We start from the raw sequence: 27,017 nt of genomic DNA, 5'->3' as shown, positions 1-27,017 counted from the left end.
TTCAGTCATTCTCAAACTGAGAAATTCATGTTGTGTAAATTTCCGACAAAAACATTAATGTGAGGACATACTCCATTGACAGAGAAAGGTTGTGGTTTCCAGATCAGCAAAACACGAGTGAGTGGAATCTTGTCTCGTTCTAGTAACAACTTTCACAGCAACACTTGCATCTGGTCTTGTGGTTACACGTGGAAAGCGTTACATCTTCTCTTCTCATAGACATTGAATTTAGCATTCAGGGTTCGTCCGGAGACTTCTCACACCCTAAGCGAGAATCATTCCCCTAGACCAAGGCTAGTGAAGGCAAAATATGAATTTACAGAATTTACTCACCTTTAGATTGGCCAATTTGTGTTTTGGCAACCTCACTACATTGAAAGTGTTACCATCTCTTTTCTTGTATGCATCTCAATGAACTTGAGGAGAGCATTTGAACTCTCTTTTGAGAGAGTATATCCAAAAATCTCCTCTTTGGTCTTCCTCTAGACCTCTTGCCTGGCAGCTCCAACCTCAGCATCCTTCTACCGACATATTGACAGTCTCTCCTCTGAACATGTCCAAACCACCTCAATCTGGCCTCTCTGATTTTATCTCCAAAACATCTAACATGAGCTGTCCCTCTGATGTACTCATGCCTGATCCCATCCATCCTCGTCACTCCCAATGAGAACCTCAACATCTTAAGCTCTGCTACCTCCAGCTCTGCCTCCTGTCTTTTCTACAGTGCCACTGTCTCTAAACCGAAAAACATCGCTGGTCTCACCACCTTCTTGAACACCTTTTCTGTCATTCTCGCTGATACTCTTTTATCGCAAAACACACCTGACACTTTTCTCCACCCGTTCCAACCTGCTTGCACTCGCCTCTTCACGTCACGTCTACTGTCAGTCCTACGTTCTTAGCTTTCCTTTTCTCTCTCTGCCTACAAACAAACCTTCCTCTTCTCCTTCTTCGACCAACAGTAGGCTTGCATTCTGAGACTGAAGTGGCCTATTGGGATGATATGGTACCATGAGGTCTTTTAGATATGATGGAGCTTGACCCTTTAGAGCTTTATATGTAAGAAGCAGGGTTTTGCATTCTGTTCTAGATTTGTTGAGAAGCCAATGGCAAGAAGCTAGTGAAGGCAAAATATGATACAGTCCGCACTTTTGCTGCAAATAGTTTGCTTCATTGAAAGTGACACCTTCTCGCTAAATGTTTGCACCTCAGTGTATTCTACAATGGCATTTTAGTATACTGCATTGACCTTACTTACTTAGTCAAATTTTGTGGTGCTCAAACCCACAATTCCTCATAAAGCTTGCTATGGTAAGGCTGTTTTCATACTTGTCGACTTTCATAGGTGAAAGTTTTCCTGAGAACAGATCTGTGGAATAGATGTCGCAGTCAAGGGCTCGTCCGGGATTTGAACCCGGGACCTCTCGCACCCAAAGCGAGAATCATACCCCTAGACCAACGAGCCATTAAAGACAAGCGAATTGCAGAGTTTGTAAACTAATATCCCATTTGTAGACAGGATTTACTCACCTTTAGATTGGCCAATTTGTGTTTTGGCAACCTCACTACATTGAAAGTGTTACCATCTCTTTTCTTGTATGCATCTCAATGAACTTGAGGAGGGCATTTGAACTCTCTTTTGAGAGAGTATATCCAAAAATCTCCTCTTTGTTCTTCCTCTAGACCTCTTGCCTGGCAGCTCCAACCTCAGCATCCTTCCTTCTGGTGCTCAAACCCACAATTCCTCATAAAGCTTGGTATAGTAAGGCTGTTTTTATACTTGTCGACTTTCGTAGGTGAAAGTCTTCCTAAACAAGGTCTGTGGAATAGATGTCGCAGTCAAGGGCTCGTCCGGGATTTGAACCCGGGACCTCTCGCACCCAAAGCAAGAATCATACCCCTAGACCAACGAGCCATATAAAGACGAGCGAATTGCAGAGTTTGTGATCTAATACCCCATTTGTAGACAGAATTTACTCACCTTTAGATCTGCCAATTTGTGTATTGGCAACCTCACTACATTGAAAGTGAAAGTTGTTCTTCCTCTAGACCTCTTGCCTGGCAGCTCCAACCTCAGCATCCTTCCTTCTGGTGCTCAAACCCACAATTCCTCATAAAGCTTGGTATAGTAAGGCTGTTTTCATACTTGTCGACTTTCGTAGGTGAAAGTCTTCCTAAAAAAGGTCTGTGGAATAGATGTCGCAGTCAAGGGCTCGTCCGGGATTTGAACCCGGGACATCTCGCACCCAAAGCGAGAATCATACCCCTAGACCAACGAGCCTCGCGTCCAGTGGGCTTGTAATGAGTTCAGCCCTACTATCCAAATGAAGAACAAGAACTTCAGTCATTCTCAAACTGAGAAATTCATGTTGTGTAAATTTCCGACAAAAACATTAATGTGAGGACATACTCCATTGACAGAGAAAGGTTGTGGTTTCCAGATCAGCAAAACACGAGTGAGTGGAATCTTGTCTCGTTCTAGTAACAACTTTCACAGCAACACTTGCATCTGGTCTTGTGGTTACACGTGGAAAGCGTTACATCTTCTCTTCTCATAGACATTGAATTTAGCATTCAGGGCTCGTCCGGAGACTTCTCACACCCTAAGTGAGAATCATTCCCCTAGACCAAGGCTAGTGAAGGAAAAATATGAATTTACAGAATTTACTCACCTTTAGATTGGCCAATTTGTGTTTTGGCAACCTCACTACATTGAAAGTGTTACCATCTCTTTTCTTGTATGCATCTCAATGAACTTGAGGAGAGCATTTGAACTCTCTTTTGAGAGAGTATATCCAAAAATCTCCTCTTTGGTCTTCCTCTAGACCTCTTGCCTGGCAGCTCCAACCTCAGCATCCTTTTACCGACATATTGACAGTCTCTCCTCTTAACATGTCCAAACCACCTCAATCTGGCCTCTCTGACTTTATCTCCAAAACATCTAACATGAGCTGTCCCTCTGATGTACTCATGCCTGATCCCATCCATCCTCGTCACTCCCAATGAGAACCTCAACATCTTAAGCTATGCTACCTCCAGCTCTGCCTCCTGTCTTTTCTACAGTGCCACTGTCTCTAAGCCGAAAAACATCGCTGGTCTCACCACTGTCTTGAACACCTTTGCTTTCATTCTCGCTGATACTCTTTTATCGCAAAATATACATGACACATTTCTCCACCCGTTCCAACCAGCTTGCACTCGCCTCTTCACGTCACGTCTACTGTCAGTCCTACGTTCTTAGCTTTCCTCTTCTCTCTCTGTCTACAAACAAATCTTCCTCCTCTCCTTCTTCGACCAACAGTAGGCTTGCATTCTGAGACTGAAGTGGCCTATTGGGATGATATGGTACCATGAGGTCTTTTAGATATGATGGAGCTTGACCCTTTAGAGCTTTATATGTAAGAAGCAGGGTTTTGCATTCTGTTCTAGATTTGTTGAGAAGCCAATGGCAAGAAGCTAGTGAAGGCAAAATATGATACAGTCAGCACTTTTGCTGCAAATAGTTTGCTTCATTGAAAGTGACACCTTCTCGCTAAATGTTTGCACCTCAGTGTATTCTACAATGGCATTTTAGTATACTGCATTGACCTTTAAAAGTCATAGGTATCAGATCGGCAACACATCCATGCTTTGAATGGAAAACATGCAATTACTCTGTCAAATTTCGTGGTGCTCAAACCCACAATTCCTCATAAAGCTTGGTATAGTAAGGCTGTTTTTATACTTGTCGACTTTCGTAGGTGAAAGTCTTCCTAAAAAGGGTCTGTGGAATAGATGTCGCAGTCAAGGGCTCGTCCGGGATTTGATCCCTGGACCTCTCGCACCCAAAGCGAGAATCATACCCCTAGACCAAGGCTAGTGAAGACATTTGATACAGTCAGCTCTTGACTTTTGAAAGTCGGGTTTTCCAAATCGGCAAAACATCAATACTTGGCATCTTGTGTCGTGTACTAACTAAAGTTTCCTGTGTTTGCACAAGGAAAAAATGCAATTACTCTGTCAAAGTTTGTGGTGCTCAAACCCACAATTCCTCATAAAGCTTGCTATGGTAAGGCTGTTTTCATACTTGTCGACTTTCATAGGTGAAAGTTTTCATGAGAATAGATCTGTGGAATAGATGTCGCAGTCAAGGGCTCGTCCGGGATTTGAACCCGGGACCTCTCGCACCCTAAGCGAGAATCATACCCCTAGACCAACGAGCCACATAAAGACAAGCGAATTGCAGAGTTTGTAAACTAATATCCCATTTGTAGACAGAATTTACTCACCTTTAGATTGGCCAATTTGTGTATTGGCAACCTCACTACATTGAAAGTGTTACCATCTCTTTTCTTGTATGCATCTCAATGAACTTGAGGAGAGCATTTGAACTCTCTTTGAGAGAGTATATCCAAAAATCTCCTCTTAGTTCTTCCTCTAGACCTCTTGCCTCGCAGCTCCAACCTCAGCATCCTTCTACCGACATATTGACAGTCTCTCCTCTGAACATGTCCAAACCATCTCAATCTGGCCTCTCTGACTTTATCTCCAAAACATCTAACATGAGCTGTCCCTCTGATGTACTCATGCCTGATCCTATCCATCCTCGTCACTCCCAATAAGAACCTCAACATCTTAAGCTATGCTACCTCCAGCTCTGCCTCCTGTCTTTTCTACAGTGCCACTGTCTCTAAGCCGAAAAACATCGCTGGTCTCACCACCGTCTTGAACACCTTTGCTTTCATTCTCGCTGATACTCTTTTATCGCAAAACACACCTGACCCTTTTCTCCACCCGTTCCAACGTGCTTGCACTCGCCTCTTCACGTCACGTCTACTGTCAGTCCTACGTTCTTAGCTTTCCTCTTCTCTCTCTGTCTACAAACAAACCTTCCTCCTCTCCTTCTTCGACCAACAGTAGGCTTGCATTCTGAGACTGAAGTGGCCTATTGGGATGATATGGTACCATGAGGTCTTTTAGATATGATGGAGCTTGACCCTTTAGAGCTTTATATGTAAGAAGCAGGGTTTTACATTCTGTTCGAGATTTGTTGAGAAAACAATGGAAAGAAGCTAGTGAAGGCAAAATATGATACAGTCCGCACTTTTGCTGCAAATAGTTTCCTTCATTGAAAGTGACACCTTATCGCTAAATGTTTGCACCTCATTGTAATTCACAATGGCATTTTAGTATACTGCATTGACCTTTAAAAGTCATAGGTATCAGATCGGCAACACATCCATGCTTGGAATGGAAAAAATGCAATTACTCTGTCAAATTTTGTGGTTCTCAAACCCACAATTCCTCATAAAGCTTGGTATGGTAAGGCTGTTTTCATACTTGTCGACTTTCATAGGTGAAAGTTTTCCTAAGAATAGATCTGTGGAAAAGATGTCGCAGTCAAGGGCTCGTCCGGGATTTGAACCCGGGACCTCTCTCACCCAAAGCGAGAATCATACCCCTAGACCAACGAGCCTCGTGTCCGGTGGCTTTGTATTGAGTTCAGCCGTACTATCCAAATGAAGAACAAGAACTTCAGTCATTCTCAAACTGAGAAATTCATGTTGTGTAAATTTCCGACAAAAACATTAATGTGAGGACATACTCCATTGACAGAGAAAGGTTGTGGTTTCCAGATGAGCAAAACACGAGTGAGTGGACTCTTGTCTCGTCTAGTAACAACTTTCACAGCAAAACTTGCATCTGGTCTTGTGGTTACACGTGGAAAGCGTTACATCCTCTCTTCTCATAGACATTGAATTTAGCATTCAGGGCTCGTCCGGAGACCTCTCACACCCTAAGCGAGAATCATTCCCCTAGACCAAGGCTAGTGAAGGCAAAATATGAATTTACAGAATTTACTCACCTTTAGATTGGCCAATTTGTGTTTTGGCAACCTCACTACATTGAAAGTGTTACCATCTCTTTTCTTGTATGCATCTCAATGAACTTGAGGAGAGCATTTGAACTCTCTTTTGAGGGAGTATATCCAAAAATCTCCTCTTTGGTCTTCCTCTAGACCTCTTGCCTGGCAGCTCCAACCTCAGCATCCTTCTACCGACATATTGACAGTCTCTCCTCTGAACATGTCCAAACCACCTCAATCTGGCCTCTCTGACTTTATCTCCAAAACATCTAACATGAGCTGTCCCTCTGATGTACTCATGCCTGATCCCATCCATCCTCGTCACTCCCAATGAGAACCTCAACATCTTAAGCTCTGCTACCTCCAGCTCTGCCTCCTGTCTTTTTCTACAGTGCCACTGTCTCTAAACCGAAAAACATCGCTGGTCTCACCACCTTCTTGAACACCTTTTCTGTCATTCTCGCTGATACTCTTTTATCGCAAAACACACCTGACACTTTTCTCCACCCGTTCCAACCTGCTTGCACTCGCCTCTTCACGTCACGTCTACTGTCAGTCCTACGTTCTTAGCTTTCCTCTTCTCTCTCTGCCTACAAACAAACCTTCCTCTTCTCCTTCTTCGACCAACAGTAGGCTTGCATTCTGAGACTGAAGTGGCCTATTGGCATGATATGGTACCATGAGGTCTTTTAGATATGATGGAGCTTGACCCTTTAGAGCTTTATATGTAAGAAGCAGGGTTTTACATTCTGTTCTAGATTTGTTGAGAAGCCAATGGAAAGAAGCTAGTGAAGTCAAAATATGATACAGTCCGCACTTTTGCTGCAAATAGTTTGCTTCATTGAAAGTGACACCTTCTCGCTAAATGTTTGCACCTCAGTGTATTCTACAATGGCATTTTAGTATACTGCATTGACCTTTAAAAGTCATAGGTATCAGATCGGCAACACATCCATGCTTGGAATGGAAAAAATGCAATTACTCTGTCAAATTTTGTGGTGCTCAAACCCACAATTCCTCATAAAGCTAGGTATAATAAGGCTGTTTTTATACTTGTCGACTTTCGTAGGTGAAAGTCTTCCTAAAAAGGGTCTGTGGAATAGATGTCGCAGTCAAGGGCTCGTCCGGGATTTGAACCCGGGACCTCTCGCACCCAAAGCGAGAATCATACCCCTAGACCAACGAGCCTCGTGTCCGGTGGTTTTGTATTGAGTTCAGCCCTACTATCCAAATGAAGAACAAGAACTTCAGTCATTCTCAAACTGAGAAATTCATGTTGTGTAAATTTCCGACAAAAACATTAATGTGAGGACATACTCCATTGACAGAGAAAGGTTGTGGTTTCCAGATGAGCAAAACACGAGTGAGTGGAATCTTGTCTCGTCTAGTAACAACTTTCACAGCAAAACTTGCATCTGGTCTTGTGGTTACACGTGGAAAGCGTTACATCCTCTCTTCTCATAGACATTTAATTTAGCATTCAGGGCTCGTCCGGAGACCTCTCACACCCTAAGCGAGAATCATTCCCCTAGACCAAGGCTAGTGAAGGCAAAATATGATACAGTCAGCTCTTGACTTTTGAAAGTCGGGTTTTCCAAATCGGCAAAACATCAATACTTGGCATCTTGTGTCGTGTACTAACTAAAGTTTCCTGTGTTTGCACAAGGAAAAAAATGCAATTACTCTGTCAAAATTTTTGGTGCTCAAACCCACAATTCCTCATAAAGATTGGTATGGAAAGCCTGTTTTCATACTTGTCAACTTTCATAGGAGAAAGTTTTCCTGAAAAGGGTCAGTGGAATAGATGTCGCAGTCAAGGGCTCACCAGTCAAGGGTCACCTTTAGATTGGCCAATTTGTGTATTGGCAACCTCACTACATTGAAAGTGTTACCATCTCTTTTCTCGTATGCATCTCAATGAACTTGAGGAGAGCATTTGAACTCTCTTTTGAGAGAGTATGTCCAAAAAGCTCCTCTTTAGTCTTCCTCTAGACCTCTTGCCTGGCAGCTCCAACCTCAGCATCCTTCTACCGACATATTGACAGTCTCTCCTCTGAACATGTCCAAACCACCTCAATCTGGCCTCTCTGACTTTATCTCCAAAACATCTAACATGAGCTGTCCCTCTGATGTACTCATGCCTGATCCTATCCATCCTCGTCACTCCCAATGAGAACCTCAACATCTTAAGCTATGCTACCTCCAGCTCTGCCTCCTGTCTTTTCTACAGTGCCACTGTCTCTAAGCCGAAAAACATCGCTGGTCTCACCACCGTCTTGAACACCTTTGCTTTCATTCTCGCTGATACTCTTTTATCGCAAAACACACCTGACACTTTTCTCCACCCGTTCCAACCTGCTTGCACTCGCCTCTTCACGTCACGTCTACTGTCAGTCCTACGTTCTTAGCTTTCCTCTTCTCTCTCTGTCTACAAACAAACCTTCCTCCTCTCCTTCTTCGACCAACAGTAGGCTTGCATTCTGAGACTGAAGTGGCCTATTGGGATGATATGGTACCATGAGGTCTTTTAGATATGATGGAGCTTGACCCTTTAGAGCTTTAAATGTAAGAAGCAGGGTTTTACATTCTGTTCTAGATTTGTTGAGAAGCCAATGGAAAGAAGCTAGTGAAGGCAAAATATGATACAGTCCGCACTTTTGCTGCAAATAGTTTGCTTCATTGAAAGTGACACCTTCTCGCTAAATGTTTGCACCTCAGTATATTCTACAATGGCATTTTAGTATACTGCATTGACCTTTAAAAGTCATAGGTATCAGATCGGCAACACATCCATGCTTGGAATGGAAAAAAGGCAGTTACTCTGTCAAATTTTGTGGTGCTCAAACCCACAATTCCTCATAAAGCTTGCTATGGTAAGGCTGTTTTCATACTTGTCGACTTTCATAGGTGAAAGTTTTCCTGAGAACAGATCTGTGGAATAGATGTCGCAGTCAAGGGCTCACCAGTCAAGGGTCACCTTTAGATTGGCCAATTTGTGTATTGGCAACCTCACTACATTGAAAGTGTTACCATCTCTTTTCTCGTATGCATCTCAATGAACTTGAGGAGAGCATTTGAACTCTCTTTTGAGAGAGTATGTCCAAAAAGCTCCTCTTTAGTCTTCCTCTAGACCTCTTGCCTGGCAGCTCCAACCTCAGCATCCTTCTACCGACATATTGACAGTCTCTCCTCTGAACATGTCCAAACCACCTCAATCTGGCCTCTCTGACTTTATCTCCAAAACATCTAACATGAGCTGTCCCTCTGATGTACTCATGCCTGATCCTATCCATCCTCGTCACTCCCAATGAGAACCTCAACATCTTAAGCTATGCTACCTCCAGCTCTGCCTCCTGTCTTTTCTACAGTGCCACTGTCTCTAAGCCGAAAAACATCGCTGGTCTCACCACCGTCTTGAACACCTTTGCTTTCATTCTCGCTGATACTCTTTTATCGCAAAACACACCTGACACTTTTCTCCACCCGTTCCAACCTGCTTGCACTCGCCTCTTCACGTCACGTCTACTGTCAGTCCTACGTTCTTAGCTTTCCTCTTCTCTCTCTGTCTACAAACAAACCTTCCTCCTCTCCTTCTTCGACCAACAGTAGGCTTGCATTCTGAGACTGAAGTGGCCTATTGGGATGATATGGTACCATGAGGTCTTTTAGATATGATGGAGCTTGACCCTTTAGAGCTTTAAATGTAAGAAGCAGGGTTTTACATTCTGTTCTAGATTTGTTGAGAAGCCAATGGAAAGAAGCTAGTGAAGGCAAAATATGATACAGTCCGCACTTTTGCTGCAAATAGTTTGCTTCATTGAAAGTGACACCTTCTCGCTAAATGTTTGCACCTCAGTATATTCTACAATGGCATTTTAGTATACTGCATTGACCTTTAAAAGTCATAGGTATCAGATCGGCAACACATCCATGCTTGGAATGGAAAAAAGGCAGTTACTCTGTCAAATTTTGTGGTGCTCAAACCCACAATTCCTCATAAAGCTTGCTATGGTAAGGCTGTTTTCATACTTGTCGACTTTCATAGGTGAAAGTTTTCCTGAGAACAGATCTGTGGAATAGATGTCGCAGTCAAGGGCTCGTCCGGGATTTGAACCCGGGACCTCTCGCACCCAAAGCGAGAATCATACCCCTAGACCAACGAGCCATTAAAGACAAGCGAATTGCAGAGTTTGTAAACTAATATCCCATTTGTAGACAGGATTTACTCACCTTTAGATTGGCCAATTTGTGTTTTGGCAACCTCACTACATTGAAAGTGTTACCATCTCTTTTCTTGTATGCATCTCAATGAACTTGAGGAGGGCATTTGAACTCTCTTTTGAGAGAGTATATCCAAAAATCTCCTCTTTGTTCTTCCTCTAGACCTCTTGCCTGGCAGCTCCAACCTCAGCATCCTTCCTTCTGGTGCTCAAACCCACAATTCCTCATAAAGCTTGGTATAGTAAGGCTGTTTTTATACTTGTCGACTTTCGTAGGTGAAAGTCTTCCTAAACAAGGTCTGTGGAATAGATGTCGCAGTCAAGGGCTCGTCCGGGATTTGAACCCGGGACCTCTCGCACCCAAAGCGAGAATCATACCCCTAGTCACGTCTACTGTCAGTCCTACGTTCTTAGCTTTCCTCTTCTCTCTCTGTCAACAAACAAACCTTCCTCCTCTCCTTCTTCGACCAACAGTAGGCTTGCATTCTGAGACTGAAGTGGCCTATTGGGATGATATGGTACCATGAGGTCTTTTAGATATGATGGAGCTTGACCCTTTAGAGCTTTATATGTAAGAAGCAGGGTTTTACATTCTGTTCGAGATTTGTTGAGAAGCCAATGGAAAGAAGCTAGTGAAGGCAAAATATGATACAGTCCGCACTTTTGCTGCAAATAGTTTGCTTCATTGAAAGTGACACCTTCTCGCTAAATGTTTGCACCTCAGTGTATTCTACAATGGCATTTTAGTATACTGCATTGACCTTACTTACTTACTCTGTCAAATTTTGTGGTGCTCAAACCCACAATTCCTCATAAAGCTTGCTATGGTAAGGCTGTTTTCATACTTGTCGACTTTCATAGGTGAAAGTTTTCCTAAGAACAGATCTGTGGAATAGATGTCGCAGTCAAGGGCTCCTCCGGGATTTGAACCCGGGACCTCTCGCACCCTAAGCGAGAATCATACCCCTAGACCAACGAGCCACATAAGAGCCACACAGAGTTTGTAAACTAATATCCCATTTGTAGACAGAATTTACTCACCTTTAGATTGGCCAATTTGTGTATTGGCAACCTCACTACATTGAAAGTGTTACCATCTCTTTTCTTGTATGCATCTCAATGAACTTGAGGAGAGCATTTGAACTCTCTTTGAGAGAGTATATCCAAAAATCTCCTCTTAGTTCTTCCTCTAGACCTCTTGCCTCGCAGCTCCAACCTCAGCATCCTTCTACCGACATATTGACAGTCTCTCCTCTGAACATGTCCAAACCATCTCAATCTGGCCTCTCTGACTTTATCTCCAAAACATCTAACATGAGCTGTCCCTCTGATGTACTCATGCCTGATCCTATCCATCCTCGTCACTCCCAATAAGAACCTCAACATCTTAAGCTATGCTACCTCCAGCTCTGCCTCCTGTCTTTTCTACAGTGCCACTGTCTCTAAGCCGAAAAACATCGCTGGTCTCACCACCGTCTTGAACACCTTTGCTTTCATTCTTGCTGATACTCTTTTATCGCAAAACACACCTGACCCTTTTCTCCACCCGTTCCAACCTGCTTGCACTCGCCTCTTCACGTCACGTCTACTGTCAGTCCTACGTTCTTAGCTTTCCTCTTCTCTCTCTGTCTACAAACAAACCTTCCTCCTCTCCTTCTTCGACCAACAGTAGGCTTGCATTCTGAGACTGAAGTGGCCTATTGGGATGATATGGTACCATGAGGTCTTTTAGATATGATGGAGCTTGACCCTTTAGAGCTTTATATGTAAGAAGCAGGGTTTTACATTCTGTTCGAGATTTGTTGAGAAAACAATGGAAAGAAGCTAGTGAAGGCAAAATATGATACAGTCCGCACTTTTGCTGCAAATAGTTTCCTTCATTGAAAGTGACACCTTATCGCTAAATGTTTGCACCTCATTGTAATTCACAATGGCATTTTAGTATACTGCATTGACCTTTAAAAGTCATAGGTATCAGATCGGCAACACATCCATGCTTGGAATGGAAAAAATGCAATTACTCTGTCAAATTTTGTGGTTCTCAAACCCACAATTCCTCATAAAGCTTGGTATGGTAAGGCTGTTTTCATACTTGTCGACTTTCATAGGTGAAAGTTTTCCTAAGAATAGATCTGTGGAAAAGATGTCGCAGTCAAGGGCTCGTCCGGGATTTGAACCCGGGACCTCTCGCACCCAAAGCGAGAATCATACCCCTAGACCAACGAGCCTCGTGTCCGGTGGCTTTGTATTGAGTTCAGCCGTACTATCCAAATGAAGAACAAGAACTTCAGTCATTCTCAAACTGAGAAATTCATGTTGTGTAAATTTCCGACAAAAACATTAATGTGAGGACATACTCCATTGACAGAGAAAGGTTGTGGTTTCCAGATGAGCAAAACACGAGTGAGTGGAATCTTGTCTCGTCTAGTAACAACTTTCACAGCAAAACTTGCATCTGGTCTAGTGGTTACACGTGGAAAGCGTTACATCCTCTCTTCTCATAGACATTGAATTTAGCATTCAGGGCTCGTCCGGAGACCTCTCACACCCTAAGCGAGAATCATTCCCCTAGACCAAGGCTAGTGAAGGCAAAATATGAATTTACAGAATTTACTCACCTTTAGATTGGCCAATTTGTGTTTTGGCAACCTCACTACATTGAAAGTGTTACCATCTCTTTTCTTGTATGCATCTCAATGAACTTGAGGAGAGCATTTGAACTCTCTTTTGAGGGAGTATATCCAAAAATCTCCTCTTTGGTCTTCCTCTAGACCTCTTGCCTGGCAGCTCCAACCTCAGCATCCTTCTACCGACATATTGACAGTCTCTCCTCTGAACATGTCCAAACCACCTCAATCTGGCCTCTCTGACTTTATCTCCAAAACATCTAACATGAGCTGTCCCTCTGATGTACTCATGCCTGATCCCATCCATCCTCGTCACTCCCAATGAGAACCTCAACATCTTAAGCTCTGCTACCTCCAGCTCTGCCTCCTGTCTTTTTCTACAGTGCCACTGTCTCTAAACCGAAAAACATCGCTGGTCTCACCACCTTCTTGAACACCTTTTCTGTCATTCTCGCTGATACTCTTTTATCGCAAAACACACCTGACACTTTTCTCCACCCGTTCCAACCTGCTTGCACTCGCCTCTTCACGTCACGTCTACTGTCAGTCCTACGTTCTTAGCTTTCCTCTTCTCTCTCTGCCTACAAACAAACCTTCCTCTTCTCCTTCTTCGACCAACAGTAGGCTTGCATTCTGAGACTGAAGTGGCCTATTGGCATGATATGGTACCATGAGGTCTTTTAGATATGATGGAGCTTGACCCTTTAGAGCTTTATATGTAAGAAGCAGGGTTTTACATTCTGTTCTAGATTTGTTGAGAAGCCAATGGAAAGAAGCTAGTGAAGGCAAAATATGATACAGTCCGCACTTTTGCTGCAAATAGTTTACTTCATTGAAAGTGACACCTTCTCGCTAAATGTTTGCACCTCAGTGTATTCTACAATGGCATTTTAGTATACTGCATTGACCTTTAAAAGTCATAGGTATCAGATCGGCAACACATCCATGCTTGGAATGGAAAAAATGCAATTACTCTGTCAAATTTTGTGGTGCTCAAACCCACAATTCCTCATAAAGCTAGGTATAGTAAGGCTGTTTTTATACTTGTCGACTTTCGTAGGTGAAAGTCTTCCTAAAAAGGGTCTGTGGAATAGATGTCGCAGTCAAGGGCTCGTCCGGGATTTGAACCCGGAACCTCTCGCACCCAAAGCGAGAATCATACCCCTAGACCAACGAGCCTCGTGTCCGGTGGTTTTGTATTGAGTTCAGCCCTACTATCCAAATGAAGAACAAGAACTTCAGTCATTCTCAAACTGAGAAATTCATGTTGTGTAAATTTCCGACAAAAACATTAATGTGAGGACATACTCCATTGACAGAGAAAGGTTGTGGTTTCCAGATGAGCAAAACACGAGTGAGTGGAATCTTGTCTCGTCTAGTAACAACTTTCACAGCAAAACTTGCATCTGGTCTTGTGGTTACACGTGGAAAGCGTTACATCCTCTCTTCTCATAGACATTTAATTTAGCATTCAGGGCTCGTCCGGACACCTCTCACACCCTAAGCGAGAATCATTCCCCTAGACCAAGGCTAGTGAAGGCAAAATATGATACAGTCAGCTCTTGACTTTTGAAAGTCGGGTTTTCCAAATCGGCAAAACATCAATACTTGGCATCTTGTGTCGTGTACTAACTAAAGTTTCCTGGGTTTGCACAAGGAAAAAAATGCAATTACTCTGTCAAAATTTTTGGTGCTCAAACCCACAATTCCTCATAAAGCTTGGTATGGAAAGCCTGTTTTCATACTTGTCAACTTTCATAGGAGAAAGTTTTCCTGAAAAGGGTCAGTGGAATAGATGTCGCAGTCAAGGGCTCACCAGTCAAGGGTCACCTTTAGATTGGCCAATTTGTGTATTGGCAACCTCACTACATTGAAAGTGTTACCATCTCTTTTCTCGTATGCATCTCAATGAACTTGAGGAGAGCATTTGAACTCTCTTTTGAGAGAGTATGTCCAAAAAGCTCCTCTTTAGTCTTCCTCTAGACCTCTTGCCTGGCAGCTCCAACCTCAGCATCCTTCTACCGACATATTGACAGTCTCTCCTCTGAACATGTCCAAACCACCTCAATCTGGCCTCTCTGACTTTATCTCCAAAACATCTAACATGAGCTGTCCCTCTGATGTACTCATGCCTGATCCTATCCATCCTCGTCACTCCCAATGAGAACCTCAACATCTTAAGCTATGCTACCTCCAGCTCTGCCTCCTGTCTTTTCTACAGTGCCACTGTCTCTAAGCCGAAAAACATCGCTGGTCTCACCACCGTCTTGAACACCTTTGCTTTCATTCTCGCTGATACTCTTTTATCGCAAAACACACCTGACACTTTTCTCCACCCGTTCCAACCTGCTTGCACTCGCCTCTTCACGTCACGTCTACTGTCAGTCCTACGTTCTTAGCTTTCCTCTTCTCTCTCTGTCTACAAACAAACCTTCCTCCTCTCCTTCTTCGACCAACAGTAGGCTTGCATTCTGAGACTGAAGTGGCCTATTTGGATGATATGGTACCATGAGGTCTTTTAGATATGATGGAGCTTGACCCTTTAGAGCTTTAAATGTAAGAAGCAGGGTTTTACATTCTGTTCTAGATTTGTTGAGAAGCCAATGGAAAGAAGCTAGTGAAGGCAAAATATGATACAGTCCGCACTTTTGCTGCAAATAGTTTGCTTCATTGAAAGTGACACCTTCTCGCTAAATGTTTGCACCTCAGTATATTCTACAATGGCATTTTAGTATACTGCATTGACCTTTAAAAGTCATAGGTATCAGATCGGCAACACATCCATGCTTGGAATGGAAAAAAGGCAGTTACTCTGTCAAATTTTGTGGTGCTCAAACCCACAATTCCTCATATAGCTAGGTATAGTAAGGCTGTTTTTATACTTGTCGACTTTCGTAGGTGAAAGTCTTCCTAAAAAGGGTCTGTGGAATAGATGTCGCAGTCAAGGGCTCGTCCGGGATTTGAACCCGGGACTTCTCGCACCTAAAGCGAGAATCATACCCCTAGACCAACGAGCCTCGTGTCCGGTGGTTTTGTATTGAGTTCAGCCCTACTATCCAAATGAAGAACAAGAACTTCAGTCATTCTCAAACTGAGAAATTCATGTTGTGTTCTAGTAACAACTTTCACAGCAACACTTGCATCTGGTCTTGTGGTTACACGTGGAAAGCGTTACAACTTCTCTTCTCATAGACATTGAATTTAGCATTCAGGGCTCGTCCGGAGACTTCTCACACCCTAAGCGAGAATCATTCCCTTAGACCAAGGCTAGTGAAGGCAAACTTTGAATTTACAGAATTTACTCACCTTTAGATTGGCCAATTTGTGTTTTGGCAACCTCACTACATTGAAAGTGTTACCATCTCTTTTCTTGTATGCATCTCAATGAACTTGAGGAGAGCATTTGAACTCTCTTTTGAGAGAGTATATCCAAAAATCTCCTCTTTGGTCTTCCTCTAGACCTCTTGCCTGGCAGCTCCAACCTCAGCATCCTTCTACCGACATACTGACAGTCTCTCCTCTGAACATGTCCAAACCACCTCAATCTGGCCTCTCTGACTTTATCTCCAAAACATCTAACATGAGCTGTCCCTCTGATGTACTCATGCCTGATCCCATCCATCCTCGTCACTCCCAATGAGAACCTCAACATCTTAAGCTCTGCTACCTCCAGCTCTGCCTCCTGTCTTTTCTACAGTGCCACTGTCTCTAAGCCGAAAAACATCGCTGGTCTCACCACCTTCTTGAACACCTTTTCTGTCATTCTCGCTGATACTGTTTTATCGCAAAACACACCTGACACTTTTCTCCACCCGTTCCAACCTGCTTGCACTCGCCTCTTCACGTCACGTCTACTGTCAGTCCTACGTTCTTAGCTTTCCTCTTCTCTCTCTGTCTACAAACAAACCTTCCTCCTCTCATTCTTCGACCAACAGTAGGCTTGCATTCTGAGACTGAAGTGGCCTATTGGGATGATATGGTACCATGAGGTCTTTTAGATATGATGGAGCTTGACCCTTTAGAGCTTTATATGTAAGAAGCAGGGTTTTACATTCTGTTCTAGATTTGTTGAGAAGCCAATGGAAAGAAGCTAATGAAGGCAATATATGACACAGTCCGCACTTTTGCTGCAAATAGTTTGCTTCATTGAAAGTGACACCTTCTCGCTAAATGTTTGCACCTCAGTGTATTCTACAATGGCATTTTAGTATACTGCATTGACCTTACTTACTTACTCTGTCAAATGTTGTGGTGCTCAAACCCACAATTCCTCATAAAGCTTGCTATGGTAAGGCTGTTTTCATACTTGTCGACTTTCATAGGTGAAAGTTTTCCTGAGAACAGATCTGTGGAATAGATGTCGCAGTCAAGGGCTCGTCCGGGATTTGAACCCGGGACCTCTCGCACCCTAAGCGAGAATCATACCCGTAGACCAACGAGCCACATAAAGACAAGCGAATTGCAGAGTTTGCAAACTAATATCCCATTTGTAGACAGAATTTACTCACCTTTAGATTGGCCAATTTGTGTATTGGCAACCTCACTACATTGAAAGTGTTACCATCTCTTTTCTTGTATGCATCTCAATGAACTTGAGGAGAGCATTTGAACTCTCTTTTGAGAGAGTATATCTAAAAATCTCCTCTTTGGTCTTCCTCTAGACCTCTTGCCTGGCAGCTCCAACCTCAGCATCCTTCTACCGACATATTGACAGTCTCTCCTCTGAACATGTCCAAACCACCTCAATCTGGCCTCTCTGACTTTATCTCCAAAACATCTAACATGAGCTGTCCCTCTGATGTACTCATGCCTGATCCTATCCATCCTCGTCACTCCCAATGAGAACCTCAACATCTTAAGCTCTGCTACCTCCAGCTCTGCCTCCTGTCTTTTCTACAGTGTTACTGTCTCTAAGCCGAAAAACATCGCTGGTCTCACCACCGTCTTGAACACCTTTGCTTTCATTCTCGCTGATACTCTTTTATCGCAAAACACACCTGACACTTTTCTCCACCCGTTCCAACCTGCTTGCACTCGCCTCTTCACGTCACGTCTACATGCAGTCCTACGTTCTTAGCTTTCCTTTTCTCTTTCTGCCTACAAACAAACCTTCCTCCTCTCCTTCTTCGACCAACAGTAGGCTTGCATTCTGAGACTGAAGTGGCCTATTGGGATGATATGGTACCATGAGGTCTTTTAGATATGATGGAGCTTGACCCTTTAGAGCTTTATATGTAAGAAGCAGGGTTTTACATTCTGTTCTAGATTTGTTGAGAAGCCAATGGAAAGAAGCTAGTGAAGGCAAAATATGATACAGTCAGCACTTTTGCTGCAAATAGTTTGCTTCATTGAAAGTGACACCTTCTCGCTAAATGTTTGCACCTCAGTGTATTCTACAATGGCATTTTAGTATACTGCATTGACCTTTAAAAGTCATAGGTATCAGATCGGCAACACATCCATGCTTGGAATGGAAAAAATGCAATTACTCTGTCAAATTTCGTGGTGCTCAAACCCACATTTCCTCATAAAGCTTGTTATAGTAAGGCTGGTTTTATACTTGTTGACTTTCGTAGGTGAAAGTCTTCCTAAAAAGGGTCTGTGGAATAGATGTTGCAGTCAAGGGCTCGTCCGGGATTTGAACCCTGGACCTCTCGCACCCAAAGCGAGAATCATATCCCTAGACCAACGAGCCTCGTGCCCGGTGGTTTTGTATTGAGTTCAGCCGTACTATCCAAATGAAGAACAAGAACTTCAGTCATTCTCAAACTGAGAAATTCATGTTGTGTAAATTTCCGACAAAAACATTAATGTGAGGACATACTCCATTGACAGAGAAAGGTTGTGGTTTCCAGATCAGCAAAACACGAGTGAGTGGAATCTTGTCTCGTCTAGTAACAACTTTCACAGCAAAACTTGGATCTGGTCTTGTGGTTACACGTGGAAAGCGTTACATCCTCTCTTCTCATAGACATTGAATTTAGCATTCAGGGCTCGTCCGGAGACCTCTCACACCCTAAGCGAGAATCATTCCCCTAGACCAAGGCTAGTGAAGGCAAACTATGATACAGTCAGCTCTTGACTTTTGAAAGTCGGGTTTCCCAAATCGGCAAATATCAATACTTGGCATCTTGTGTCGTGTACTAACTAAAGTTTCCTGTGTTTGCACAAGGAAAAAATGCAATTACTCTGTCAAAGTTTTTGGTGCTCAAACCCACAATTCCTCATAAAGCTTGGTATGGTAAGCCTGTTTTCATACTTGTCAACTTTCATAGGAGAATGTTTTCCTGAAAAGGATCAGTGGAATAGATGTCGCAGTCAAGGGCTCGTCCGGGATTTGAACCCGGGACCTCTCGCACCCTAAGCGAGAATCATACCCCTAGACCAACGAGCCATATAAAGACAAACGAATTGCAGAGTTTGTAAACTAATATCCCATTTGTAGACAGAATTTACTCACCTTTAGATTGGCCAATTTGTGTATTGGCAACCTCACTACATTGAAAGTGTTACCATCTCTTTTCTTGTATGCATCTCAATGAACTTGAGGAGAGCATTTGAACTCTCTTTTGAGAGAGTATATCCAAAAATCTCCTCTTTGTTCTTCCTCTAGACCTCTTGCCTCGCAGCTCCAACCTCAGCATCCTTCTACCGACATATTGACAGTCTCTCCTCTTAACATGTCCAAACCACCTCAATCTGGCCTCTCTGACTTTATCTCCAAAACATCTAACATGAGCTGTCCCTCTGATGTACTCATGCCTGATCCTATCCATCCTCGTCACTCCCAATGAGAACCTCAACATCTTAAGCTCTGCTACCTCCAGCTCTGCCTCCTGTCTTTTCTACAGTGCCACTGTCTCTAAGCCGAAAAACATCGCTGGTCTCACCACCGTCTTGAACACCTTTGCTTTCATTCTCGCTGATACTCTTTTATCGCAAAACACACCTGACACTTTTCTCCACCCGTTCCAACCTGCTTGCACTCGCCTCTTCACGTCACGTCTACATTCAGTCCTACGTTCTTAGCTTTCCTTTTCTCTCTCTGCCTACAAACAAACCTTCCTCCTCTCCTTCTTCGACCAACAGTAGGCTTGCATTCTGAGACTGAAGTGGCCTATTGGGATGATATGGTACCATGAGGTCTTTTAGATATGATGGAGCTTGACCCTTTAGAGCTTTATATGTAAGAAGCAGGGTTTTACATTCTGTTCTAGATTTGTTGAGAAGCCAATGGAAAGAAGCTAGTGAAGGCAAAATATGATACAGTCCGCACTTTTGCTGCAAATAGTTTGCTTCATTGAAAGTGACACCTTCTCGCTAAATGTTTGCACCTCAGTGTATTCTACAATGGCATTTTAGTATACTGCATTGACCTTTAAAAGTCATAGGTATCAGATCGGCAACACATCCATGCTTGGAATGGAAAAAATGCAATTACTCTGTCAAATTTTGTGGTGCTCAAACCCACAATTCCTCATAAAGCTTGGTATAGTAAGGCTGTTTTTATACTTGTCGACTTTCGTAGGTGAAAGTCTTCCTAAAAAAGAACTGTGGAATAGATGTCGCAGTCAAGGGCTCGTCCGAGATTTGAACCCTGCACCTCTCGCACCCAAAGCGAGAATCATACCCCTAGACCAACGAGCCTCGCGTCCAGTGGGATTGTAATGAGTTCAGCCCTACTATCCAAATGAAGAACAAGAACTTCAGTCATTCTCAAACTGAGAAATTCATGTTTTGTAAATTTCCGACAAAAACATTAATGTGAGGACATACTCCATTGACAGAGAAAGGTTGTGGTTTCCAGATCAGCAAAACACGAGTGAGTGGAATCTTGTCTCGTCTAGTAACAACTTTCACAGCAAAACTTGCATCTGGTCTTGTGGTTACACGTGGAAAGCGTTACATCTTCTCTTCTCATGGACATTGAATTTAGCATTCAGGGCTCGTCCGGAGACTTCTCACACCCTAAGCGAGAATCATTCCCCTAGACCAAGGCTAGTGAAGGCAAAATATGAATTTACAGAATTTACTCACCTTTAGATTGGCCAATTTGTGTTTTGGCAACCTCACTACATTGAAAGTGTTACCATCTCTTTTCTTGTATGCATCTCAATGAACATGAGGAGAGTATTTGAACTCTCTTTTGAGAGAGTATATCCAAAAATCTCCTCTTTGGTCTTCCTCTAGACCTCTTGCCTGGCAGCTCCAACCTCAGCATCCTTCTACCGACATATTGACAGTCTCTCCTCTGAACATGTCCAAACCACCTCAATCTGGCCTCTCTGACTTTATCTCCAAAACATCTAACATGAGCTGTCCCTCTGATGTACTCATGCCTGATCCCATCCATCCTCGTCACTCCCAATGAGAACCTCAACATCTTAAGCTCTGCTACCTCCAGCTCTGCCTCCTGTCTTTTCTACAGTGCCACTGTCTCTAAGCCGAAAAACATCGCTGGTCTCACCACCGTCTTGAACACCTTTGCTTTCATTCTCGCTGATACTCTTTTATGGCAAAACAAACCTGACACTTGTCTCCACCCGTTCCAACCTGCTTGCACTCGCCTCTTCACGTCACGTCTACTGTCAGTCGTACGTTCTTAGCTTTCCTCTTCTCTCTCTGCCTACAAACAAACCTTCCTCTTCTCCTTCTTCGACCAACAGTAGGCTTGCATTCTGAGACTGAAGTGGCCTATTGGGATGATATGGTACCATGAGGTCTTTTAGATATGATGGAGCTTGACCCTTTAGAGCTTTATATGTAAGAAGCAGGGTTTTACATTCTGTTCTAGATTTGTTGAGAAGCCAATGGAAAGAAGCTAGTGAAGGCAAAATATGATACAGTCCGCACTTTTGCTGCAAATAGTTTGCTTCATTGAAAGTGACACCTTCTCGCTAAATGTTTGCACCTCAGTGTATTCTACAATGGCATTTTAGTATACTGCATTGACCTTTAAAAGTCATAGGTATCAGATCGGCAACACATCCATGCTTGGAATGGAAAACATGCAATTACTCTGTCAAATTTCGTGGTGCTCAAACCCACAATTCCTCATAAAGCTTGGTATAGTAAAGCTGTTTTTATACTTGTCGACTTTCGTAGGTGAAAGTCTTCCTAAAAAAGGTCTGTGGAATAGATGTCGCAGTCAAGGGCTCGTCCGGGATATGAACCCGGGACCTCTAGCACCCAAAGCGAGAATCATACCCCTAGACCAACGAGCCTCGCGTCCAGTGGGCTTGTAATGAGTTCAGCCCTACTATCCAAATGAAGAACAAGAACTTCAGTCATTCTCAAACTGAGAAATTCATGTTTTGTAAATTTCCGACAAAAACATTAATGTGAGGACATACTCCATTGACAGAGAAAGGTTGTGGTTTCCAGATCAGCAAAACACGAGTGAGTGGAATCTTGTCTCGTTCTAGTAACAACTTTCACAGCAACACTTGCATCTGGTCTTGTGGTTACACGTGGAAAGCGTTACATCTTCTCTTCTCATAGACATTGAATTTAGCATTCAGGGCTCGTCCGGAGACTTCTCACACCCTAAGCGAGAATCATTCCCCTAGACCAAGGCTAGTGAAGGCAAAATATGAATTTACAGAATTTACTCACCTTTAGATTGGCCAATTTGTGTTTTGGCAACCTCACTACATTGAAAGTGTTACCATCTCTTTTCTTGTATGCATCTCAATGAACATGAGGAGAGTATTTGAACTCTCTTTTGAGAGAGTATATCCAAAAATCTCCTCTTTGGTCTTCCTCTAGACCTCTTGCCTGGCAGCTCCAACCTCAGCATCCTTCTACCGACATATTGACAGTCTCTCCTCTGAACATGTCCAAACCACCTCAATCTGGCCTCTCTGACTTTATCTCCAAAACATCTAACATGAGCTGTCCCTCTGATGTACTCATGCCTGATCCTATCCATCCTCGTCACTCCCAATGAGAACCTCAACATCTTAAGCTATGCTACCTCCAGCTCTGCCTCCTGTCTTTTCAACAGTGTTACTGTCTCTAAGCCGAAAAACATCGCTGGTCTCACCACCGTCTTGAACACCTTTGCTTTCATTCTCGCTGATACTCTTTTATCGCAAAACACACCTGACACTTTTCTCCACCCGTTCCAACCTGCTTGCACTCGCCTCTTCACGTCACGTCTACATTCAGTCCTACGTTCTTAGCTTTCCTTTTCTCTTTCTGCCTACAAACAAACCTTCCTCCTCTCCTTCTTCGACCAACAGTAGGCTTGCATTCTGAGACTGAAGTGGCCTACTGGGATGATATGGTACCATGAGGTCTTTTAGATATGATGGAGCTTGACCCTTTAGAGCTTTATATGTAAAAAGCAGGGTTTTACATTCTGTTCTAGATTTGTTGAGAAGCCAATGGAAAGAAGCTAGTGAAGGCAAAATATGATACAGTCAGCACTTTTGCTGAAAATAGTTTGCTTCATTGAAAGTGACACCTTCTCGCTAAATTTTTGCACCTCAGTGTATTCTACAATGGCATTTTAGTATACTGCATTGACCTTTAAAAGTCATAGGTATCAGATCGGCAACACATCCATGCTTGGAATGGAAAACATGCAATTACTCTGTCAAATTTCGTGGTGCTCAAACCCACAATTCCTCGTAAAGCTTGGTATTGTAAGGCTGTTTTTATACTTGTCGACTTTCGTAGGTGAAAGTCTTCCTAAAAACGGTGTGTGGAATAGATGTCGCAGTCAAGGGCTCGTCCGGGATTTGATCCCTGGACCTCTCGCAACCAAAGCGAGAATCATACCCCTAGACCAACGAGCCTCGCGTCCAGTGGGCTTGTAATGAGTTCAGCCCTACTATCCAAATGAAGAACAAGAACTTCAGTCATTCTCAAACTGAGAAATTCATGTTGTGTAAATTTCCGACAAAAACATTAATGTGAGGACATACTCCATTGACAGAGAAAGGTTGTGGTTTCCAGATCAGCAAAACACGAGTGAGTGGAATCTTGTCTCGTTCTAGTAACAACTTTCACAGCAACACTTGCATCTGGTCTTGTGGTTACACGTGGAAAGCGTTACATCTTCTTTTCTCATAGACATTGAATTTAGCATTCAGGGCTCGTCCGGAGACTTCTCACACCCTAAGCGAGAATCATTCCCCTAGACCAAGGCTAGTGAAGGCAAAATATGATACAGTCAGCTCTTGACTTTTGAAAGTCGGGTTTTCCAAATCGGCAAAACATCAACACTTGGCATCTTGTGTCGTGTACTAACTAAAGTTTCCTGTGTTTGAACAAGGAAAAAGTGCAATTACTCTGTCAAAGTTTGTGGTGCTCAAACCCACAATTCCTCATAAAGCTTGCTATGGTAAGGCTGTTTTCATACTTGTCGACTTTCATAGGTGAAAGTTTTCCTGAGAACAGACCTGTGGAATAGATGTCGCAGTCAAGGGCTCGTCCGGGATTTGAACCCGGGACCTCTCGCACCCAAAGCGAGAATCATACCCCTAGACCAACGAGCCACATAAAAGACAAGCGAATTGCAGTGTTTGTAAACTAATATCCCATTTGTAGACAGAATTTACTCACCTTTAGATTGGCCAATTTGTGTATTGGCAACCTCACTACATTGAAAGTGTTACCATCTCTTTTCTTGTATGCATCTCAATGAACTTCTGGAGAGCATTTGAACTCTCTTTTGAGAGAGTATGTCCAAAAAGCTCCTCTTTGTTCTTCCTCTAGACCTCTTGCCTGGCAGCTCCAACCTCAGCATCCTTCTACCGACATATTGACAGTCTCTGCTCTGAACATGTCCAAACCACCTCAATCTGGCCTCTCTGACTTTATCTCCAAAACATCTAACATGAGCTGTCCCTCTGATGTACTCATGCCTGATCCCATCCATCCTCGTCACTCCCAATGAGAACCTCAACATCTTAAGCTCTGCTACCTCCAGCTCTGCCTCCTGTCTTTTCTACAGTGCCACTGTCTCTAAGCCGAAAAACATCGCTGGTCTCACCACCTTCTTGAACACCTTTGCTTTCATTCTCGCTGATAATCTTTTATCGCAAAACACACCTGACCCTTTTCTCCACCGTTCCAACCTGCTTGCACTCACCTCACTACATTGAAAGTGTTACCATCTCTTTTCTTGTATGCATCTCAATGAACTTGAGGAGAGCATTTGAACTCTCTTTTGAGAGAGTATATCTAAAAATCTCCTTTTTGGTCTTCCTCTAGACCTCTTGCCTGGCAGCTCCAACCTCAGCATCTTTTATCCGATATACTGTTTTCACCATCTCTCCTCTGAATAAGTCCAAACCACTTCAATCTAGCCTCTCTGACTTTATCTCCAAAACATCTAACATGAGCTGTCCCTCTGATGTACTCATGCCTGATCCTATCCATCCTCGTCACTCCCAATGAGAACCTCAACATCTTAAGCTCTGCTACCTCCAGCTCTGCCTCCTGTCTTTTCGACAGAAGCCAATGGCAAGAAGCTAGTGAAGGCAAAATATGATACAGTCAGCACTTTTGCTGCAAATAGTTTGCTTCATTGAAATTGACACCTTCTCGCTAAATTTTTGCACCTCAGTGTATTCTACAATGGCATTTTAGTATACTGCATTGACCTTTAAAAGTCATAGGTATCACATCCATGCTTGGAATGGAAAACATGCAATTACTCTGTCAAATTTCGTGGTGCTCAAACCCACAATTCCTCATAAAGCTTGCTATGGTAAGGCTGTTTTCATACTTGTCAACTTTCATAGGTGAAAGTTTTCCTGAGAACAGATCTGTGGAATAGATGTCGCAGTCAAGGGCTCGTCCAGGATTTGAACCTGGGACCTCTCGCACCCTAAGCGAGAATCATACCCCTAGACCAACGAGCCACATAAAGACAAGCGAATTGCAGAGTTTGTAAACTAATATCCCATTTGAAGACAGAATTTACTCACCTTTAGATTGGCCAATTTGTGTATTGGCAACCTCACTACATTGAAAGTGTTACCATCTCTTTTCTTGTATGCATCTCAATGAACTTGAGGAGAGCATTTGAACTCTCTTTTGAGAGAGTATGTCCAAAAAGCTCCTCTTTTGTCTTCCTCTAGACCTCTTGCCTGGCAGCTCCAACCTCAGCATCTTTCTACCGACATATTGACAGTCTCTCCTCTGAACATGTCCAAACCACCTCAATCTGGCCTCTCTGACTTTATCTCCAAAACATCTAACATGAGCTGTCCCTCTGATGTACTCATGCCTGATCCTATCCATCCTCGTCACTCCCAATGAGAACCTCAACATCTTAAGCTCTGCTACCTCCAGCTCTGCCTCCTGTCTTTTCTACAGTGCCACTGTCTCTAAGCCGAAAAACATCGCTGGTCTCACCACCGTCTTGAACACCTTTGCTTTCATTCTCGCTGATACTCTTTTATGGCAAAACACACCTGACACTTGTCTCCACCCGTTCCAACCTGCTTGCACTCGCCTCTTCACGTCACGTCTACTGTCAGTCCTACGTTCTTAGCTTTCCTCTTCTCTCTCTGTCTACAAACAAACCTTCCTCCTCTCATTCTTCGACCAACAGTAGGCTTGCATTCTGAGACTGAAGTGGCCTATTGGGATGATATGGTACCATGAGGTCTTGTAGATATGATGGAGCTTGACCCTTTAGAGCTTTATATGTAAGAAGCAGGGTTTTACATTCTGTTCTAGATTTGTTGAGAAGCCAATGGAAAGAAGCTAGTGAAGGCAATATATGATACAGTCCGCACTTTTGCTGCAAATAGTTTGCTTCATTGAAAGTGACACCTTCTCGCTAAATGTTTGCACCTCAGTGTATTCTACAATGGCATTTTAGTATACTGCATTGACCTTACTTACTTACTCTGTCAAATTTTGTGGTGCTCTAACCCACAATTCCTCATAAAGCTTGCTATGGTAAGGCTGTTTTCATACTTGTCGACTTTCATAGGTGAAAGTTTTCCTGAGAACAGATCTGTGGAATAGATGTCGCAGTCAAGGGCTCGTCCGGGATTTGAACCCGGGACCTCTCGCACCCTAAGCGAGAATCATACCCGTAGACCAACGAGCCACATAAAGACAAGCGAATTGCAGAGTTTGTAAACTAATATCCCATTTGTAGACAGAATTTACTCACCTTTAGATTGGCCAATTTGTGTATTGGCAACCTCACTACATTGAAAGTGTTACCATCTCTTTTCTTGTATGCATCTCAATGAACTTGAGGAGAGCATTTGAACTCTCTTTTGAGAGAGTATGTCCAAAAAGCTCCTCTTTTGTCTTCCTCTAGACCTCTTGCCTGGCAGCTCCAACCTCAGC

The 27,017-nt window shown here is 43.2% G+C and overlaps 17 non-coding genes across 17 annotated transcripts; all 17 read right to left on the bottom strand.

Annotated features, from left to right (window-relative positions):
• Positions 1–1,393: 1,393 nt before the first annotated feature.
• Positions 1,394–1,465, bottom strand: trnap-ugg (transfer RNA proline (anticodon UGG)). The gene has a single exon. It is a non-coding gene; the product is annotated as a tRNA-Pro (tRNA).
• Positions 1,466–1,843: 378 nt separating this feature from the next.
• On the bottom strand, positions 1,844–1,915 carry trnap-ugg (transfer RNA proline (anticodon UGG)). The gene has a single exon. It is a non-coding gene; the product is annotated as a tRNA-Pro (tRNA).
• Positions 1,916–2,209: 294 nt separating this feature from the next.
• trnap-ugg (transfer RNA proline (anticodon UGG)) lies at positions 2,210–2,281 on the bottom strand. Its single transcript has one exon. It is a non-coding gene; the product is annotated as a tRNA-Pro (tRNA).
• A 1,849-nt stretch (positions 2,282–4,130) lies between these two features.
• On the bottom strand, positions 4,131–4,202 carry trnap-agg (transfer RNA proline (anticodon AGG)). Its single transcript has one exon. It is a non-coding gene; the product is annotated as a tRNA-Pro (tRNA).
• Positions 4,203–5,383: 1,181 nt separating this feature from the next.
• trnap-ugg (transfer RNA proline (anticodon UGG)) lies at positions 5,384–5,455 on the bottom strand. The gene has a single exon. It is a non-coding gene; the product is annotated as a tRNA-Pro (tRNA).
• A 1,506-nt stretch (positions 5,456–6,961) lies between these two features.
• trnap-ugg (transfer RNA proline (anticodon UGG)) lies at positions 6,962–7,033 on the bottom strand. The gene has a single exon. It is a non-coding gene; the product is annotated as a tRNA-Pro (tRNA).
• A 2,905-nt stretch (positions 7,034–9,938) lies between these two features.
• On the bottom strand, positions 9,939–10,010 carry trnap-ugg (transfer RNA proline (anticodon UGG)). Its single transcript has one exon. It is a non-coding gene; the product is annotated as a tRNA-Pro (tRNA).
• Positions 10,011–10,974: 964 nt separating this feature from the next.
• On the bottom strand, positions 10,975–11,046 carry trnap-agg (transfer RNA proline (anticodon AGG)). Its single transcript has one exon. It is a non-coding gene; the product is annotated as a tRNA-Pro (tRNA).
• Positions 11,047–12,221: 1,175 nt separating this feature from the next.
• Positions 12,222–12,293, bottom strand: trnap-ugg (transfer RNA proline (anticodon UGG)). The gene has a single exon. It is a non-coding gene; the product is annotated as a tRNA-Pro (tRNA).
• A 1,506-nt stretch (positions 12,294–13,799) lies between these two features.
• On the bottom strand, positions 13,800–13,871 carry trnap-ugg (transfer RNA proline (anticodon UGG)). The gene has a single exon. It is a non-coding gene; the product is annotated as a tRNA-Pro (tRNA).
• A 1,766-nt stretch (positions 13,872–15,637) lies between these two features.
• On the bottom strand, positions 15,638–15,709 carry trnal-uag (transfer RNA leucine (anticodon UAG)). Its single transcript has one exon. It is a non-coding gene; the product is annotated as a tRNA-Leu (tRNA).
• A 1,353-nt stretch (positions 15,710–17,062) lies between these two features.
• On the bottom strand, positions 17,063–17,134 carry trnap-agg (transfer RNA proline (anticodon AGG)). Its single transcript has one exon. It is a non-coding gene; the product is annotated as a tRNA-Pro (tRNA).
• Positions 17,135–18,315: 1,181 nt separating this feature from the next.
• trnap-ugg (transfer RNA proline (anticodon UGG)) lies at positions 18,316–18,387 on the bottom strand. Its single transcript has one exon. It is a non-coding gene; the product is annotated as a tRNA-Pro (tRNA).
• Positions 18,388–19,014: 627 nt separating this feature from the next.
• trnap-agg (transfer RNA proline (anticodon AGG)) lies at positions 19,015–19,086 on the bottom strand. The gene has a single exon. It is a non-coding gene; the product is annotated as a tRNA-Pro (tRNA).
• Positions 19,087–24,124: 5,038 nt separating this feature from the next.
• Positions 24,125–24,196, bottom strand: trnap-ugg (transfer RNA proline (anticodon UGG)). The gene has a single exon. It is a non-coding gene; the product is annotated as a tRNA-Pro (tRNA).
• A 1,299-nt stretch (positions 24,197–25,495) lies between these two features.
• On the bottom strand, positions 25,496–25,567 carry trnap-agg (transfer RNA proline (anticodon AGG)). Its single transcript has one exon. It is a non-coding gene; the product is annotated as a tRNA-Pro (tRNA).
• Positions 25,568–26,697: 1,130 nt separating this feature from the next.
• On the bottom strand, positions 26,698–26,769 carry trnap-agg (transfer RNA proline (anticodon AGG)). Its single transcript has one exon. It is a non-coding gene; the product is annotated as a tRNA-Pro (tRNA).
• Between the last annotated feature and the right edge of the window lie 248 nt (positions 26,770–27,017).

This window comes from Channa argus, chromosome 4, assembly GCF_033026475.1.
Source record: "Channa argus isolate prfri chromosome 4, Channa argus male v1.0, whole genome shotgun sequence".
NCBI lineage: Eukaryota > Metazoa > Chordata > Actinopteri > Anabantiformes > Channidae > Channa > Channa argus.
The sequence above is the reverse complement of the archived record's forward strand: the minus strand, read 5'-3'. Positions and strand labels throughout refer to the sequence as shown.